This window comes from Lissotriton helveticus, chromosome 3_1 (genome assembly GCF_964261635.1).
Source record: "Lissotriton helveticus chromosome 3_1, aLisHel1.1, whole genome shotgun sequence".
Classification (NCBI taxonomy): domain Eukaryota; kingdom Metazoa; phylum Chordata; class Amphibia; order Caudata; family Salamandridae; genus Lissotriton; species Lissotriton helveticus.
The window spans coordinates 26,777,641-26,796,387 of NC_136061.1; positions in this window are offsets into that span (position 1 = coordinate 26,777,641).

Sequence of the window (18,747 nt, forward strand, 5' to 3'; positions counted from 1 at the left end):
CCTATTCGGGCGCCATTATGTGGTAAATAAATAATTAATTACCGGTACTATTTTTGACAAGATATCAAAATAACAGGTAGCTCAATAAATAAGAGGCAGGATCCGATGTATCCGAGTCAGAAGGATTTTATTCAGGCAAAAAGGAAGGGACTGGAACGGGACAGCCTGAAATAAAATAGGAAGGAAGACAAGAAGGCAAGAAGGCAGCTGCCTGGGGCAGGGAAAATGGCAGGGATGGCATGAGCAGGACAGTGGGTAAAGGAATGGGAATGGGAATGGGATACATCATATTAACAGTACATTGTATATATACTAGAACAATTACATTACATTCAATACAGTAGGCGTAACTTGTAGCAGTCGCGAAAGATAAGAGTGAAATGGGTGGAGAAAGAAAGCGTGTACAGGGCGTATACATAGACATGTGGTATGAACGTCACAGAAGTGTCATGAATGGGGCGGAAACATGGAGGGGGCTACTCGAGCAGCCGGGACCTTTAACCTAGTGGTGCGCGAAAACGGGCAATGACGTATTACTAGGGAGAACTGGGGGCTATGACTTCTGCACTAGAAGAGGAGACTAAAGTCTGCGGTGTCAGGACGACATGTACCTATATCATATCTGGTATCTGGTGTTTGGAGTACATGTTGATGGAATCCAAAAGTTATCAGGGCAAAGGCTACTTGACACTAAGACTGGTGCATGCATTATTCTACATGTATTGCGTGTGCTAGGAATATTCTATGAATATTATTACAGTATTTCTCTTACATGGAGACAGAAAGGCTAGACCCTGGCTGAAACTATTGATACGATTCAGTAGCTTAGGAATGCAGAGAAGGAGGGCTGGACTGATAACTAGAAGCATAACATACTCTTGGCAGACAGGCAGGCAGAGCCAGGCTGGGCCAGGCACTGTGCTGCGCGAAAGGAAGCGAAAGGTCAGGGATGCAGGTGGGGGCTGTATCGCTCCTCGGAGAGGGTTCAGGAGACAGGAGCTTGAATCTGGTGTCCGGGCCCCTTTTGAGGCCTAGAAACGGGGACATTTTACTGAATTAACGTGCACACTGTAAAACGTGGCAACATAGGCCTAATACTCGTTGCTTTCACGAGTACTGGAAACTGGCATACTAGAGTTGGACACAACTATAATTGCGTCTTTAATCGATCATAGGGGGATACATGCATATCGATCATGCACATATAACATAGGATGGGGAACACGTAGGCACATATAACATGGCAAAATTTACTTTTCCACAACATTCTTAAGGGAGACAATATCTAGCTTTTTCCAGTCTCTTTTGCTAGAAATTAATGGCACGCTAGGATGGAGTAAAACATCAGTGAGAGTGAGATTGAATTTGACAAGGAAGTGGTCAGACCAGTGAAGGGGTAGTGCGGAGAAACAGTGTAAATGGAGGATGTTGGAGAATATAGGGTCTAGTAAGTGACCGCCTATATGCGTGGGGCCACAGTTATGTAATGTAATATTCATAGCCACAAAATCAGCGATTAGATTTTTACCCGCACAGTTTTTAAGATCTTCCAGATGTATATTAAGGTCACCCACGATCAGGAAATTTCTGGACTTCATAAGTATAGAGGCTATGAAATCTGATAGTTGGGACGTCCAAGTATTTACAGGGCCCAGAGGGCGATAGACCAATAGTCCTGTGAGGGTGAACTTAGAGTGAAGGGCAAGTTTAAAGCGCGCTGCCTCGCAAATACTCAAAGTAATAGGTTCAAGCATGACCTGACCTGACTTGACCTGGTCAGAGCCGGTCGCTCCACCCGCCGCGTGGCCCATCCTTGGTGTGCCCTGTCTCCGCTTCCGCCGCCGCTGCCCGTTGTGCCTCTGCTGTGCCCCTGATCTCTCCTTAAACCGTATTGTATCTGCCCTGTTGTGCCCCTGGTCTCGTTTTGCCCGTTTTTGCATGTTGTGCCAGTAACTTTTCTGTTTTGACCGTATTGTATCTGCCCCTGTTGTGCCCCTGATCTCGTTTTGCCCGCATTGTATGTTGTGCCAGTAATTTGTATTTTATTGTGCTCTCGCCAACTGTTGTGCCCCTCCACCCCGCTCCCCGCCGCTGCTCCCCGTGGCCCCACCCCTGTCCCTCCAGCATTACCGTTCCGCACCCCTCCCCACTCGCCACCCCGCTCCTCGCCTCCCAGCTGCTCCTCCCTCGCTCCGCACCCCCCACTCTCCATTTATGGCAGATTCCGCACGTACTCGCAGCGGGTGCGCCAATGGTGCGCCAAAGGTGCGCCAAAGGCAAGCCCGTCTACGCCCATCCGCGCCTGGCCCGCGCCCAGCGCCTGGACCCCTGGCCCCCACCATCGCCAGACCTCACGACAGACCTACAACACCGCCACCCTCAACGCACTCAACACCGGCCGATCACCAGCATGCTACCGTGCTACCCCGAAACGCACCCACGGACCCTTCACCTGCCAAGCCTGCAAATTCACCTGCCTCCGGACCTGCACCTCACCCGCCAAGCCGAACACCAACAGCAACCACCTAAATGCATCCTCCTCAACACCCGCTCCGTCCACAGACACGCCGTCGAACTCTGGAACATGCTCGACACAACATCACCAGACGTCCCCTTCCTCACGGAAATCTGGATGAACGCCTCCTCTGCTCCCGACATCGCCATCGCCATCCCGGAGGGATACAAGATCACCCGGAAGGACCGCGTCAACCAGACTGGAGGAGGCATCGCCATCGTACACAAGAAAACCATCTGCATCACGACCAGCTCCGACGACACCTTCACCGCCGCCGAACATCTCCACTTCCAGATACACACCGACCCCAAGACCACAATCAGAGGCACCCTCATCTACAGGCCCTGGGACCACGCACACGATTCAGTCAAGACAACACAGACTTCATCAGCCCGCACGCCCTCTCCTAAGCTGACTACATCCTCCTAGGGGACCTCAACTTCCACCTGGAGAACAACAAGGACAGCAACACCACCACCCTGCTGGACAACCTCGCAAACCTCGGCCTCAAACAACTGGTGAACACCCCCACCCACTACGCCGGACACACGCTCGACCCAGTCTTCTCTTCCAGCAAGCACATCTCCTTCAGCCACTCCACCGGACTTCACTGGACTGACCACAGCTGCGTCCACTTCAGCTTCAAAAGAACCGCGACCCACCACCGCCCACAACAGATCCCTCACAGGAACTGGAACAAGATCACCGCCGAACAGCTCACCACCTCCATCAGCCAGAACTCGCCCGCCAGTACCACGGACCCCAGAGAAGCAGCCATCAACCTCACGCAATGGATCAGCAACTGCGCAAATGTTCTCGCACCACTAAAGACCCCCCCCAGCTGACACTGCAGCAAGAAAGTCCCCTGGTTCACCGACGAACTCAAGAACTGCAAGAAGAACTGCTGCACCCTTGAGAAAGCCTGGCGCAACGACCAGACCACAGACAACTGGACCGCCCTCAAGCACGCCACCCGCAAACACCACCAGCTGATCCACACCACCAAGAAGACAGCATTCAAAGAACAACTCGACAACAATGCCCACAACAGCAAGGAACTCTTCAGCATCGTCAAAGAGCTCTCCAACCCCAGTGCCGGAAACAACGACATCACTCCCTCGCAAGACCTCTGCGACTCACTCGCCTCATTCTTCCACCGCAAGATCGCCAAAATACACAACAGCTTCGACGCTCCAACCACGTACCCCACCACCATACCATCGCCCCCCACAACCACCCTCAGCGCCTGGACCCCGGTCAGCACCGAAGACACCACCCGCACGATGAACAGCATCCACTCCGGATCGCCAACTGACCCCTGCCCCCACCACGTCTTCGACAAGGCCCACTCCATCATCGCACCCCAACTCAGAGACATCATCAACGCCTCCTTCAAAACCGCCACCTTCCCGGAAAGCTGGAAGCACGCCGAGTTTAGCGCCCTCCTGAAGAAACCGACAGCGGACCGCACCGACCTCAAGAACTTCCGCCCCATCTCGCTCCTCCCCTTTCCTGCCAAAGTCATCGAGAAGACCGTCAACAGACAGCTTGCCGCCTTCCTCGAGACGAACGGATCCCTCGACCACTCGCAGTCCGGCTTCCGAGCCAACCACAGCACCGAGACCGCCCTCATCGCAGCCACTGACGACATCAGATCCCTGCTCGACAGCGGAGAAACAGCGGCCCTCATCCTCCTGGACCTCTCCGCGGCATTCAACACCGTCTGCCACCGGACCCTAGTGCAGCGCCTCAGCAACACTGGTATCCAAGAGAAGGCTCTGGAGTGGATCATCTCGTTCCTCGCCGGAAGAACCCAGAGAGTCCGCCTCCCCCGTTCAGATCCGAGGCCACCGAAGTCATCTGCGGCGTACCACAAGGATCCTCCCTCAGCCCCACCCTCTTCAACGTATACATGAGCCCCCTCGCAGCCATCGCACGCCAACACAACCTCAACATCATCTCCTACGCCGATGACACCCAGCTCATCCTCTCCCTCACCAACGACCCAGCCTCCGCCAGAACCAGCCTACACGAAGGGATGAAAGACGTCGCAGAGTGGATGAAGAACAGCCGCCTGAAACTGAACTCAGATAAGACAGAAGTCCTCATCCTGGAACCATCGCCCTCCGCCTGGGACGACTCCTGGTGGCCCCCTCCACTCCCAAGCCAACGGACCACTCACGTAACCTGGGCTTCCTCCTGGACTCCTCCCTCTCGATGACCAGACAAGTTAACACCGTATCGTCATCATGCTTCAACACCCTGCGCATGCTCCGAAAGATCTTCCGATGGATCCCCACTGAAACCAGGAAGACGGTCACCCAGGCACTCGTCACCAGCTGGCTGGACTACGGGAACACCCTCTACGCCGGAACCACAGCCAAACTGCAAAAAAGACTCCAACGCATCCAGAACGCCTCCGCCCGACTCATCCTGGACATCCCCCGACACAGCCATATCTCCGGCCACCTGAGAGACCTGCACTGGCTCCCCTCAGCAAGAGGATCACGTTCAGACTCCTCACCCACGCACACAAGGCCCTCCACGACCTGGGCCCCAAGTACCTCAACGACCGCCTGACCTTCTACACGCCCACCCGCCAGCTACGGTCGACCAACCACGCCCTTGCCACCGTTCCATGCATCCGCCGAGCCACCGCCGGTGGAAGATCCTTCTCCTACCTGGCAGCCAAGACATGGAACTCCCTCCCCATCCACCTCCGGCTAACCCAGAACCATCTCTCCTTCAGGAAGCAACTCAAGACCTGGCTCTTCGAGCAGTGACGGCCCCCCCTCCCCCAGCGCCTTGAGACCCTTCCGGGTGAGTAGTGCGCTATACAAATGCCATGATTGATTGATTGATTGATTGAAGCATGCATTGAAAGATATTCTTAAATATAATGGCAATGCCCCCTCCAGTTTTATTGGGTCTATCGATCCTGACGATGGCATAGTTGGAGGCTAGCGCTTCAGGGATGTCCGGACCGGAACTATCGTAAAGCCATGTCTCAGTAACAAACAATGTGTCAGGTAGCTCATCAACAAGGAGGTCAAAGATCTCTCGTTTATGATTAGATAAAGAACGGCAATTAAGGCTAAGAAACGTAAAAGTGGGCTTTAAAAAAGCAGTAGAACGAGGTGCACAACATTGACATAACTGAGGAGCATCCAGAAAGAAAGTGCAGTGGGGGCAAGACCGAGGGTATTGCACATCCAGAACGAGGGTGCAACAGTCCTGTGTGTCCATGGGTCTTAGCGCATGAAGTTGCGCTGCGGAGTAAGTTAGACGGCTCATAGAATTTTGAGCAGGGGGCATAGCCCTAGGGCCCGGTCGGGCGCGGACGGGCGCAGACGGGCTTGCCTTCGGCGTGCGGCCGCTGCACGGCCGGATAATGATGGTCATTTATGCAGAATAAGGGCGGGAGGGTCCAAGCAACTGGGCCGCAACCCGGAAACTACCACCAAGATGGCGGCTTAACCCCGGCGTATCCCGCAACAGGGCCTAATCGGCTGTGAGGGAACAAGGGTGGTGACGCGGTACGTATGCGCAAACAATAGTGCAAATGGCAATTTTTTAAAAAGCAAAGTTAAGATTTAACGTTCAGTGCCTAGCTTTCCTGGCTTCCGCCTCAGGAAAGTGCACAGGGTCTAGTCAGCGTGCGAGAGTGCTAGTGCGATTTAAGTACGAGTGAGGGCGGGAGGTCCAAGCAACTGGGCTGCAACCCGGAAACTACCACCAAGATGGCGGCTTACCCCCGGCGTATCCCGCAACAGCACCTAATCGGCTGTGAGGGATCAAGGGTGGTGATGCGGTACATATGCGCACACAATAGTGCAAATGGCAATTTTTTAAAAAGCAAAGTTAAGATTTAACGTTCAGTGCCTAGCTTTCCCGGCTTCCGCCTCAGGAAAGTGCACAGGGTCTAGTCAGCGTGCGAGAGTGCTAGCGCGATTTAAGTACCAGTGAGGGCGGGAGGTCCAAGCAACTGGGCCGCAACCCGGAAACTACCACCAAGATGGCGGCTTACTCCCGGCGTATCCCGCAACAGCGCCTAATCGGCTGTGAGGGATCAAGGGTGGTGATGCGGTACATATGCGCAAACAATAGTGCAAATGGCAGTTTTTTAAAAAGCGAAGTTAAGATTTCAAATTGAGTGCCTAGCTTTCCCGGCTTCTGCCTCAGGAAAGTGCTCAGGGTCTAGTCAACGCGCGAGAGTGCTAGCGCGATTTAAGTACCAGTGAGGGCGGGAGGTCCAAGCAACTGGGCCGCAACCCGGAAACTACCACCAAGATGGCGGCTTACCCCCGGCGTATCCCGCAACAGCGCCTAATCGGCTTTGAGGGATGAAGGGTGGTGATGCGGTTCATATACGCAAACAATAGTGCGAATGGCAATTTTTTTAAAAAGCAAAGTTAAGATATAAAATTCAGTGCCTAGCTTTCCCGGCTTCCGCCTCAGGAAAATGCTCAAGGTCTAGTCAGATACAAGAGGCGTCAGCCCCCACATCAGTGTCCTGAGTCCAACGCTTTCTGGGGATGATCATTTATTGTAGCCATTTCATACAGAACCTCGCTGATCCTACAACACTGCTCTGAAAGCTCACTTAGGGTTCAAACCCCCGGGTCGGGGTGAATCTCAAGATATAGTGTTCCAAAAAACCAAATCAGCGCTGTCTGCGTAAAACACAAATGCATACTTTGGCCCCCAGAGAACATCAGAACTGGCGGTCGATGCAGTCGGTACAGGGTTAGGAGGCATGCTGTCACAATGCCAAAGAGTTGGAGAATAGGCCCCAGTCGCATACTCAAGCTGCGATACTGACTCCGACTGAACAAAGGTTATTGTAGTACACTAGGGATGCTGCCATTTCCATTTCTACCTGTATCTGCACCCTATTATGGCCTACACCGACCATAAGCCACTGATTTCTCTCTTTAAAGGATCTGCTTCTCAACCCCTACTGCAATTCGAGAAATGGATCCTGCAGTTCGAAGAATATAACTTCATTGTGGAGTACAAACATCCTCTCAAGACAACAGTGCCAAAGTGTACGGAGTACCTAGCGACCAGCCTCCCAGACTCACTAGCCATAGTGTTCACTGAAGAAGGTCTAATTGTCCTGTGACAAAAAAGTCCCTGCCGACTAATGGCAAGTATCTGAAAGTCAATCTAATACCTTCCACATCCACAGGAAATGTTATTCCAAAGATGCAGAAGTTCATGGCGGCGCATCTACTATTGGCGAAATCCGCACTGATTATGGACGTCCACTCAACAGCGCTGGATGGGAAAAGTACCTCCAGTCCAGGGACACCCAACACCGACACATCACGCTACGGTGGCCCCAAGCCAATGTGGAGGCAGAACAGCTTGTGAAGAGCCTAAAGAAAGTGATCCGCATTGCAGAGGCAGAAAGGAAGGCATAGAGAAGGTGATATACATGGTTCTGCAAGAGTACAGAGCTACACCACACTCCACCACCGGCATGGGGGGAACAGTTACGCCCGCTATTTCCCATCATCGTCAGTAGGTTGATAGTCATGAGCCACAGCAACAGTTATTCAGCCAGAGGCAATGCCATAATGACTATGCCAGTAGAAGACAGTGAGCCTGGTACAGAACATTTGAGCCAGGGAACAAAGTCCTAATCAAATACCGACACCCTGGAAGAAATTTCTAGTTGCCTTTTGAGCCCCATTCATGGACAGTAACTGAGGTGAAGGGAGGGCCGGACTTTCCGTAGCGGGCATTTCCCCGGTGGGCCACCACGGTTAGAGGACTGTTTTGGAGTCCTGGGGCAGATTTTGTTACAGGGCAATTTTTGCAGCATAGCTGCAAAATTGGCCGCTGTAATGAAATCAGCCGAAACCGGCCGTGACTAATAGCTCGGGTGCACCCGCAACCCCCCGGGTGACCAGTCGAGCACTTTGCCAGGGCCGGTTTTGGTTCCCAGTCCGGCCCTGAGTGAAGGGAGCCAGGGTGACAGCTCAACAAGGAAGAGGCAGTGTCTCAAGGAATATATAATCATCGACAGCTAACTCACCATCACCGGCCAAGTGAATGCCATTCCATCTCCGGATTCCACACATTCAAAAATGGGGGAAAACAATCTTCAAATGTCTTCCCACCAACAATCATAGAACTGTCACTCAAGCCCTCCTACAGCAATGCACTCTATGGTGGAATCAATGCTCAACTGACCAGAAGACTTAAGATATTACAAAACTCAGCCGCCAGCCTCATCCTCAACCCAGCAGCCTGCATGCATAGAATGTTACACCTCACCAACCTCACAAAACTCAGCCACCAGCCTCGTCCTAAACCCACCAGCCTGCATGCATAGCACGTTACACCTCACAGACCTTACAAAACTCAGCTACCAGCCTCATCCTCAACCCACCAGCCTGCATGCATAGCACGTCATCCCTCAAAGAGCTCCACTGACTCCCGATCTGCAAATAAGCATTAGCCTTATATACCTCAACAAGAGCATCAACTTGCACAAACCTACCAGACATCTCTGTTAAGCCAGACTCCTACTTGCAACCCTCCTCCTTCATACACAGAACCAGATCCAGAGTTTGCGCCTTCTCCCATCTCGCTGATAAAGTCTGGAACAATCTGCCCTTTTACAGAGCCTTCTCCTCAGTTCTTGAATTTCCCAAGAAACTGAAGTCAAGTCAGTCAAGTCAAGTCAAGTCAGAGAGATTTATATAGCGCACTACATACCCAGAGGGTCTCAAGGCGCTTAGAAAGGGGAGGGGGATTACTTGTCAAATATCCACGTTTTAAGTTGCTTTCTGAATGCTAGGTGGTTCTGGGTAAGGCGAAGGTAAGCGGGGAGTGAGTTCCATGTTTTAGCAGCTAGGTATGAGAAGGATCTGCCTCCCATGGTGGTCTTGTTGATGCGAGGTACCGTGGCGAGGGCTTGGCTGGAAGAACGTAGTTGGCGGGAGGGGGTGTAGAAGGACAGTCGTGAGTTGAGGCATTCTGGTCCGATGTCGTAGAGTGATTTGTGTGCGTGGGTTAGCAGTCGGAAAGTGATCCTCTTATTGACGGGTAGCCAATGGAGGTCTTTAAGGTGACCAGAGATGTGTTCGTTGCGTGGGATGTCTAATATGATCCTGGCTGAGGCGTTTTGGATTCGTTGGAGTTTCTTCTGGAGTATAGCGGTAGTGCCTGCGTAGAGGGTGTTTCCGTAGTCCAGTCGGCTCGTGACCAGAGCATGGGTGACTGTTTTCCTTGTTTCGGAGGGGATCCAGCGAAATGTTTTTCTGAGCATGCGAAGAATGTTGAAGCAGGAAGAGGATACGGCGCTGACTTGTCTGTTCATAGATAGTGAAGAATCCAGGATGACGCCTAGGTTCCGTGCGTGGTCTGTCGGGATGGGTGCTTTTCCGAGGGCTTCCGGCCACCAGGAGTCGTCCCATGCAGAGGGGGATGTACCTAAGATGAGGACTTCTGTTTTATCTGAGTTCAGTTTCAGACGGCTTTGTTTCATCCATTCGGCAACTTCTTTCATTCCTGCGTGTGGGTTAGTTTTGGCGGTGCTGGGGTCTTTGGTGAGAGAAAGGATTAGTTGAGTGTCATCCGCGTAAGAGATGATGTTGAGGTTGTGTTGGCGGGCGATGGCCGCGAGGGGGCTCATGTATACGTTGAAGAGGGTGGGGCTGAGTGAGGATCCTTGTGGTACGCCACAGATGACTTCAGTGGCCTCGGACTTGAAAGGTGGGAGGCGGACTCTCTGGGTTCTTCCGGAGAGGAACGAGGTGATCCATTCAAGTGCTTTTCCTTGGATTCCGATGTTATTGAGGCGTTGTAAAAGGGTGCTGTGGCAGACTGTGTCGAAGGCTGCGGAGAGGTCGAGGAGGATGAGGGCGACTGTGTCTCCATTGTCCAGTAGAGTTCGAATGTCGTCTGTTGCTGCGATGAGGGCGGTCTCAGTGCTGTGTTTTGCTCGGAAGCCGGATTGTGAGGAGTCGAGGGATTTGTTGGCTTCGAGGAAGGCGGCGAGCTGGTTGTTGACAGCCTTCTCGATGACTTTGGCCTGGAATGGAAGGAGCGAGATGGGGCGGTAGTTTTTGAGTTCGGTGGGGTCCGCTGTGGGTTTTTTCAGAAGGGCGGTGAGTTCAGCGTGTTTCCAGTCTTCCGGGAAGGTGGCGGAGTTGAAGGAGCAGTTGATGACGTCTCGGAGGTGCGGTGCTATGACGGAGTCTGCTTTGTTGAAGATGTGGTGAGGACATGGGTCTGTGGGGGATCCTGAGTGGATGGAATTCATCAGGCGGATTGTGTCTTCAGTGGAGATTGGGTTCCAGTTGTTAAGGGTATTCACGGGGGGAGAATGTTCAGCAAATTGTAGGGTGGGTTGGTTTCCGGGTAGGTTGTCGAAGCTGTTGTGGATGTCTGCAATCTTGTTGTGGAAGAATGAGGCTAGGGAGTCGCAGAGGGCTTGAGAGGGGGTGATGTCGTTGGAGTTGGCCGAGGGATTGGAAAATTCCTTGACGATGTTGAAAAGTTCCTTGCTGTTGTGGGCGTTGTTGTCAAGTCGATCCTTGAATGCTGTTTTCTTGGCCTTTCGGATTAGTTGGTGGTGAGTGCGGGTGGCGTTTTTGAAGGCGTCCTTGGTGCTAGTGGTTGGGTCTTTTTTCCAGGCCTTTTCGAGGGAGCGGCAGAGTTTCTTGGACTTCTTAAGATCATCGTTGAACCATGAGGCCTTTTTGCTGCCAGGTTTGCTTTGACGTTTTTTCAGTGGTGCTAAGGTGTCGGCGGTGTTGGATAACCATAGGGTGAGGTTGGTGGCGGCTTGGTCGGGGTTTGAGGAGTGGGCTGGGGCGTTAAGAAGGAGTGAGGCGGTAATCTGGTCCGTGGTGATTTTGTTCCAGTTTCTTTGCAGAGTTGGTTGGAGGTGGTTGGTGGGTTTCGGCTTGTTGTAGGTGAAGTGAACGCAGCTATGGTCCGTCCAGAGGAGATCCGTAGTGTGGCTGAAGGAGACATGATTGCTGGAGGTGAAGACGGGGTCGAGTGTGTGACCTGCGATGTGGGTGGGGGAATTGACTAGTTGTTTAAGTCCGAGGTTGGCGAGGTTGTCTAAGAGGGTGGCGGTGTTGCGGTCGTTGATCTTTTCGAGGTGAAAGTTGAGGTCTCCCAGAAGGATGTAGTCTTTAGAGGGGAGCGCGTGCGGAGTGATGAAGTCCGTGATGTCTTCACTGAATTTTGCGCGGGGTCCTGGTGGTCTGTAGAGGAGGGTGCCTCTGAGTGTGGTCTTGGGGTCGATGTGGATCTGGAAGTGAAGGTGTTCGGAGTTGGCGAGATTGGCGTCAGAGCTGGTTGATATGCGGATTGATTTCTTATGGACGATAGCGATTCCTCCTTCTGTGCCGGTACGGTCCTTGCGAGTGATCTTATAGTCTTCGGGGATGGCAATGGTGATGTCTGGGGCGGAGGAGGCGTTCATCCAAGTTTCTGTTAGGAAGGCGACGTCTGGAGAGATGGTATCTAGTAGATTCCATAGGTCAATGGCGTGTCTGTGGACCGATCGGGTGTTGAGAAGGATGCACTGTAGGTGGTTGGGCTCGAGAGTCTGTGGTGGGATCGTAGCGGAGATGTTGTCGGTGCCGCTGAATTTGCAGGAGTAGCATGAGAAAGGTCCATGGGTGTGACCAGGAGCGGCTTGGACGCAGTTGGGGGCGCGACCAGGGTCAAGGGCTAGGAGGTTGGCGGCATCGTAGGTAATGCGGGAGGGCTGGGGAGCGCGAGGGGCAGGGGGTCTGGAGCTGGGCGCGGTCCAGGCGCGGACGGGCGTAGACGGGCTTACCTTTGGCGCACCTTCGGCGCGGGTTGGGCGCGGTCGCTGCGCGCGGGAGAAACTGTCATATATGGATGGTGGAGGGGGAGGGGCGAGGGCGTCTCAGCTGGGAGGCGGGTCGGGCACACGAGGACGGCAACAAACAAACAAAATGGAGGCGGGGGGAGGAGCAGAGCGGAGCGCTATAGGTAAATGCGCAAACAATGTAAGTAAAATACCAAATTGAAAGCTAGAGTGCTAAATACACAAAGCGCTAATCAAAGCACAAAGCAGGCGATAAACAAATGTAACTTTGGAGGGGATAGACAAGCAGAGCAGCGCTACGATATTTGGAAGCTAATCAAGGCACAAAGCAGGCGATAAAAAAATGCAGCTTAGGAAGAGATGGACAAGCAGAGCAGCGCTACGATATTTGGAAGCTAATCAAGGCACAAAGCAGGCGATAAACAAATGCAGCTTTGGGAGAGATTATTAGGCAGAGCAGCGCTACGATACCAGGCTTCAGCCAGGGACACAGGGAGCGACCACTCAATCCGTGAGGAGGAGCGAGTCACAGCTTCTACAGGATGAAGAGCGCTGTTATGAGTCTGTGGGAGGGCGTCTCAGCTGGGAGGCGGGTCGGGCACACGAGGACGGCAACAAACAAACAAAATGGAGGCGGGGGAGGAGCAGAGCGGAGCGCTATAGGTAAATGCGCAAACAATGTAAGTAAAATACCAAATTGAAAGCTAGAGTGCTAAATACACAAAGCGCTAATCAAAGCACAAAGCAGGCGATAAACAAATGTAACTTTGGAGGGGATAGACAAGCAGAGCAGCGCTACGATATTTGGAAGCTAATCAAGGCACAAAGCAGGCGATAAACAAATGCAGCTTAGGAAGAGATGGACAAGCAGAGCAGCGCTACGATATTTGGAAGCTAATCAAGGCACAAAGCAGGCGATAAACAAATGCAGCTTTGGGAGAGATTATTAGGCAGAGCAGCGCTACGATACCAGGCTTCAGCCAGGGACACAGGGAGCGACCACTCAATCCGTGAGGAGGAGCGAGTCACAGCTTCTACAGGATGAGGAGCGCTGTTATGAGTCTGTGGGAGGGCGTCTCAGCTGGGAGGCGGGTCGGGCACACGAGGACGGCAACAAACAAACAAAATGGAGGCGGGGGGAGGAGCAGAGCGGAGCGCTATAGGTAAATGCGCAAACAATGTAAGTAAAATACCAAATTGAAAGCTAGAGTGCTAAATACACAAAGTGCTAATCAAAGCACAAAGCAGGCGATAAACAAATGTAACTTTGGAGGGGATAGACAAGCAGAGCAGCGCTACGATATTTGGAAGCTAATCAAGGCACAAAGCAGGCGATAAACAAATGCAGCTTAGGAAGAGATGGACAAGCAGAGCAGCGCTACGATATTTGGAAGCTAATCAAGGCACAAAGCAGGCGATAAACAAATGCAGCTTTGGGAGAGATTATTAGGCAGAGCAGCGCTACGATACCAGGCTTCAGCCAGGGACACAGGGAGCGACCACTCAATCCGTGAGGAGGAGCGAGTCACCTACCGCTTCACTTAGCCCCGACCCTGGCTCGACCCGTAGAACTCCAGCTTCAGTGGCAGGATACCCTTCATGGTTACTTGCATGCTGTACAAATAAAAATAACAAAACTAACATAACATGGCATAACTCAACACAACCTAACAAAATACAACACAAAATAACATAACATTCTGTTATGAATGGCATAACACAACATACCACAATGTAACAAAATATTCTCTTATGCACGGCACAACACAACATAACATAACATCATAACATTCTGTTAAGCATGGCACAGCACAGCATAACATAGCACAGCACAATATAACATAACAAAGCACAGCATAACAACATGATATAACACAACTCTACTAACATAACTTTGCACGTGCAGGAATATGAACTTGATAAGGCAATAAGGCGAACAGGAGCAGTCCCTGCGACAGGTAAGTGGCAGCTGTCCCTAATTCTAGTCTTATTGACCCTGGCAAACCCCTGTAGAAATGTGGGAGGCAGGGTGGTTAACCCGTTCTGTGCTCGCGTCGGAGCACTACCTCTGTGTTGCTGCGCATGACCGTTGGCCGATGCAGCTCCGCCCACTCATCAGAATGCCCACAAATCGGTGGAATGTTCACCGCGGTAAACAGGTTAAGAGAGATTATTTATTCCCCCAAGAGGATAATGATGAACACTGTCTGCAGCTCCCAGCCAGCTACTGGCAAGCCCATGCTCCTGCACGACTGGTGAAGCGGAGAGGTTGCCCACTCAGAATTTCCAAGGTTTTACCCCCTCTCTGGAAGAGCAGCTAAGGCGCCAGCTTCTAATTTTGATATTTTCCCAGTCTACCAGCAAGTATCCTGTATTTGCAGAAATTAAGGTCTTCAGCAGTAGTCACAACATCTCTGCCCCGGCACACAAGATAGTGGTTCAGCACTCAATTCCAAAGTTGTTAAATATATACAGTGAAACTAGAGTCTATTGTACACAATTTGCAACTTCAAGCAATGTCATCATCTAGTCTCAATAAACAGATGTGAAGATAATTTCTTCTTTCAGTAAATCTTTAATCATCTCTTTTTTCTGAAAATCACCTCAATCGAACAGTAGCCAACGCGATTCGTCCGACAAGAACTTCTTCAGGGCTCAGTACAAATACTTATTAGTTAGATGAGTATTGAAGTTCGTTGTTGTTTATAAAAGTTTAGAGTGCAATTGCTCCAGCTGTTTCCCAGTGTGGCGTCCGGTTTAAGTAAAAGACAATGGAAATGAGGCCACCTTCTGGCATTGCATCCACGCTGTATTACAGATGCAGTAAAAGAGGCAAATACATAGTAATTGTGCACTGTGAGAAATCAGGACCTATTTGCTGTCCCCCCCACTTTTATCCCCCATTGTGCCTAATCGGTGCTGGTTTTGTGACTCTGACTGCTCCATGGGCTCTGCTAACCAGACCCAGGGCCTCATCTCTGATTAAAAGTATATTATAATTCCGTATAATTAGAATTGGCAATGAGAGACCCCTGTAAGTCCCTAGGAGATAATAAGGTAAGGGGGATTCAAACTACCTATAAGTCCCTAGTCACAAGTAAATAATGGAGCAGGGAGGTTTAGCGGCCCAGTAGATTTCCCACACTGGAGTGTGCACTGCTGTGTTGCTGTTTGTGTTTTAAAAACAGCCCTGCTTGGCACACTGTCTTTAAAAGTAATTTATATGCAACTTCGACTTTTTTACATGTAAGTCACCCCTACGTTTTAGGTGCCCCAGGGGTAAGGTGCCATGTAACTATAAGCAGGGACATTATAAAAGATGTTTTATAAGTCCTGGTGGGAAATAAACTGTCAAATTTGTTATTCCCCATTGTAGATAACTAGCTCTATCGTCTAACATTGGAATATTTTATTTCAGCATAAATATTGATAGGACGGAGTTCAAAATGTCATTCAAGGAATTAAAATGATAGTTATGATAAATCCACTAATTTGAAACTGTTAGACTTATAATAACTATCACAGAAAATAAGTTATTACATTTTCTTTTCTGTAAGCTAAAATCCAGCCTTCCAGCTGCCTTCTCCTGATTGGCTAGCCTCGCCAGGCTGAGCCAAGCTATCTTAATGTGGTGTGAGGTAGCCAAAGGATTTTCTGTGGGTGGAGAACTGCAGTGGCAGAAGCAACAGAGAGGATTAGGTGGAGTAACCAGACTGGTCTTCAAAGGGAGAATGACAATTTAGGTCAGCACAGGCTCACCGACACATCCTGCAACCCCAGCCACGCAGGAGCCCCTTTAATTAGATTAGGGAATGGGATGGAAGAGGAGTGTTAAGGAATATGAGCCACGCCCGTGGGTTAGCTGTGCCTGGTCTAAGCTCCATGGAGAGATTTTTTCCATTTTGGATTTTCGAATAATAGTGCCTTCTTAGACAAGAATGTGCCACACATTGGAGGAAGTGCATTTCATTGTTCAGGGGTCCCCCACCGCATGACACCCGGGATCACTGCAAAAATATGGAAAAGCTGCATGGCAACGCCAATCTGCTTCCTGAAACTACGAGGAGAAGAAATTAAAAAGGTCTTGTAAGAACTGGGACCACCAGTTCTCCGGGGGGTAGCTTGGCTCGAGCAGGAAGGCAACCAGGGGCATACGTGTAAAGCAGCTACTCAACACATTCATCCACTGAGACAATAAGTGGGCGCAATAATGGAGACCACACCAGTACTTCTGATTGAAAATCAAGGTCTTTTATATAGGCTTTAGATCAAACAATCAATGCATTAGCCTTTCATTAGCAATTCATAAGTATTTCATTGAAGCATCTCATTATGCATTTTCATTAAAGCCGTAAAATGTCAAATAACACAGCCTGCCGCTTTATACTCTTTAGCCGGCAAAAGGGGTGGGGGGTTACTTTCATAAACCATGGACTAACATCTCAAGAGCAGTTAGGAACATTTCCTCTTGTAAATACCAACAGTTCACTATCAATAATCATGTCATCGAAATAGTAATGGAGTAAATCAATACGTATCATAACACAACCCCATCAGGATTCGTAGATGCCCGCCCCTGCAAGAAATTCAGTACAGGGAGATATTATCTCTGCATCAGCATTACTTAAAGCGTTTCAATAATGACCTTCAATACAGCATTTCACCAAATAGAAGGGATCATTACATCCATTAAGCCATTGCATTAAGGCACTTCTGGTCATGCGGGCCAACGATTCCTCTGGGCAGGGCTCATTCGAAATGTTTCCCGGCCTAACCAGGCCACAACCAGCAAGCCGGCCCCCAAACATGAACTGTTAACTCGGGCCTCGCAACTCTCGAGGCACATAGGGGCCAACCAAGCCCAGTCTCGCTTTCCCCGGGGGAGGGGCGGCCCCGGGACCTTCTCCGGCCTTCCGCCCTCCTCCCCTGGGGGATACCTTAGGTTTTCGGTCCTACGGGGCCCTTGCGCAGACGTTAGGCAAGGGGGAGGGGTTTTAACCCTCCCGGGGCCTCACTCGACCCGGCGCTGTGCAGGTACAGCTTCGGAGCACCAGCGCCGGGGGCGAGGCGGGACCAGCATTCAGGGCAAATCGGAGGGGGCTTCCTGGCTCCACGGCCCCCTCCGCGATGAGTCCGGGCTTTCTCCGGGCTTTCTCCGGGTCGGCTCGGCGGTGGCAGCCAATGGCTACGCGGCTTGGGCGGGGGCTCACGTGGTGTGGGCCGGGGACGGCTTCAGGCCTACCGCGGCCTGCTGTACTGAGAGCGGCGGCCCTCTCCTGGCACACGGGGCCGCCGAAGGGGGGCCCAACGCTGGCGCTGACTTGGCTGGAGCGCCGGGAATGGCAGGTCACGTGAGGCCCGCAAGGCCTGTGAAGAGTGCCGGCGGCACTCTCCTGGCACACGGGGGCCGCTGGAGGGGCACAACGCTGGCGCTGAAGGCGCGCTCACCAGGGGGAGTCTCCTCAGGCGCCTCAGAAGGCACCAACAGCTCCGGGCTGTGGCGGTGAGTGGGGAACCAATAGCGCCTCGTGAAGGTGGCATTCAGGTGCTGCAGCGCTACTCAGGGGGCCCGACAGCAGAGCGTTTTGGGGCCAGTTCAGACAGCTCAGGGGAGCGCTTGGTATTTTATGCAGTTTATGATCCAGCGCTTGACAGAGAGGGGGTCAGGCTACAGCATGGTGAGGAATTCCAGTCAGGAATGCAATTAGTTCAGTCAGGACAGCGCTGGGGGTACAGGGGGGGCGACAGCACAAGTACCTGGCTGATCCCCCAGCAGTCTCTGGTTACAGGACAAGTAGTCTTCTTGGCGCTTGGATGGTTCTGCGCCCTTAGGTGATGGTTTCTTGAAGTGGGGGGGGGTTGAGTTGGAGGCTGGCTGAGGTTCCTCAGGTCACTGCAGATGGACCCTGCGGTTCCCTACCGCTGGGCCAGATCAGGGGGCTTGTCTAGGATACCTCACTCAACTTAAGAGGCAGCACCTAAATCCTGTCACTCCCAGTGGCACAAGTTCCTGACTAGGTCCTCCCGCCTAAATCTCCTGCGTGGGTTCCCCAGGCCAGTGATGCCCCAACTGACTAAAAAAGTTCCCTCCCTTGCTTAAGTATGCCAGGGTCAGGTGACCACTCTCTAAGGCGGCAAAAATCAGCTCCGCCTTTCTTCTGGAAGGTTCCAGGAGCTTCCCCACCCTACCTATGTACAGGGGAGGGCAGGCTGGCATTGCAACATTGTATGGGGATCCAGCCAGCTCCTGGCAACTAGGCTGCTACACTAAAAGACCACGCTGCAGTAGCAGGGGCCAGTGGCAGCCATGTTTGTAGTAGAGAGCACCTTCACCCTAACATGGATTAGCCATGAAAAGGTGCCCGAAGACCTAAGGGCCAACAAAAAGAAGGTGGGAAAAATG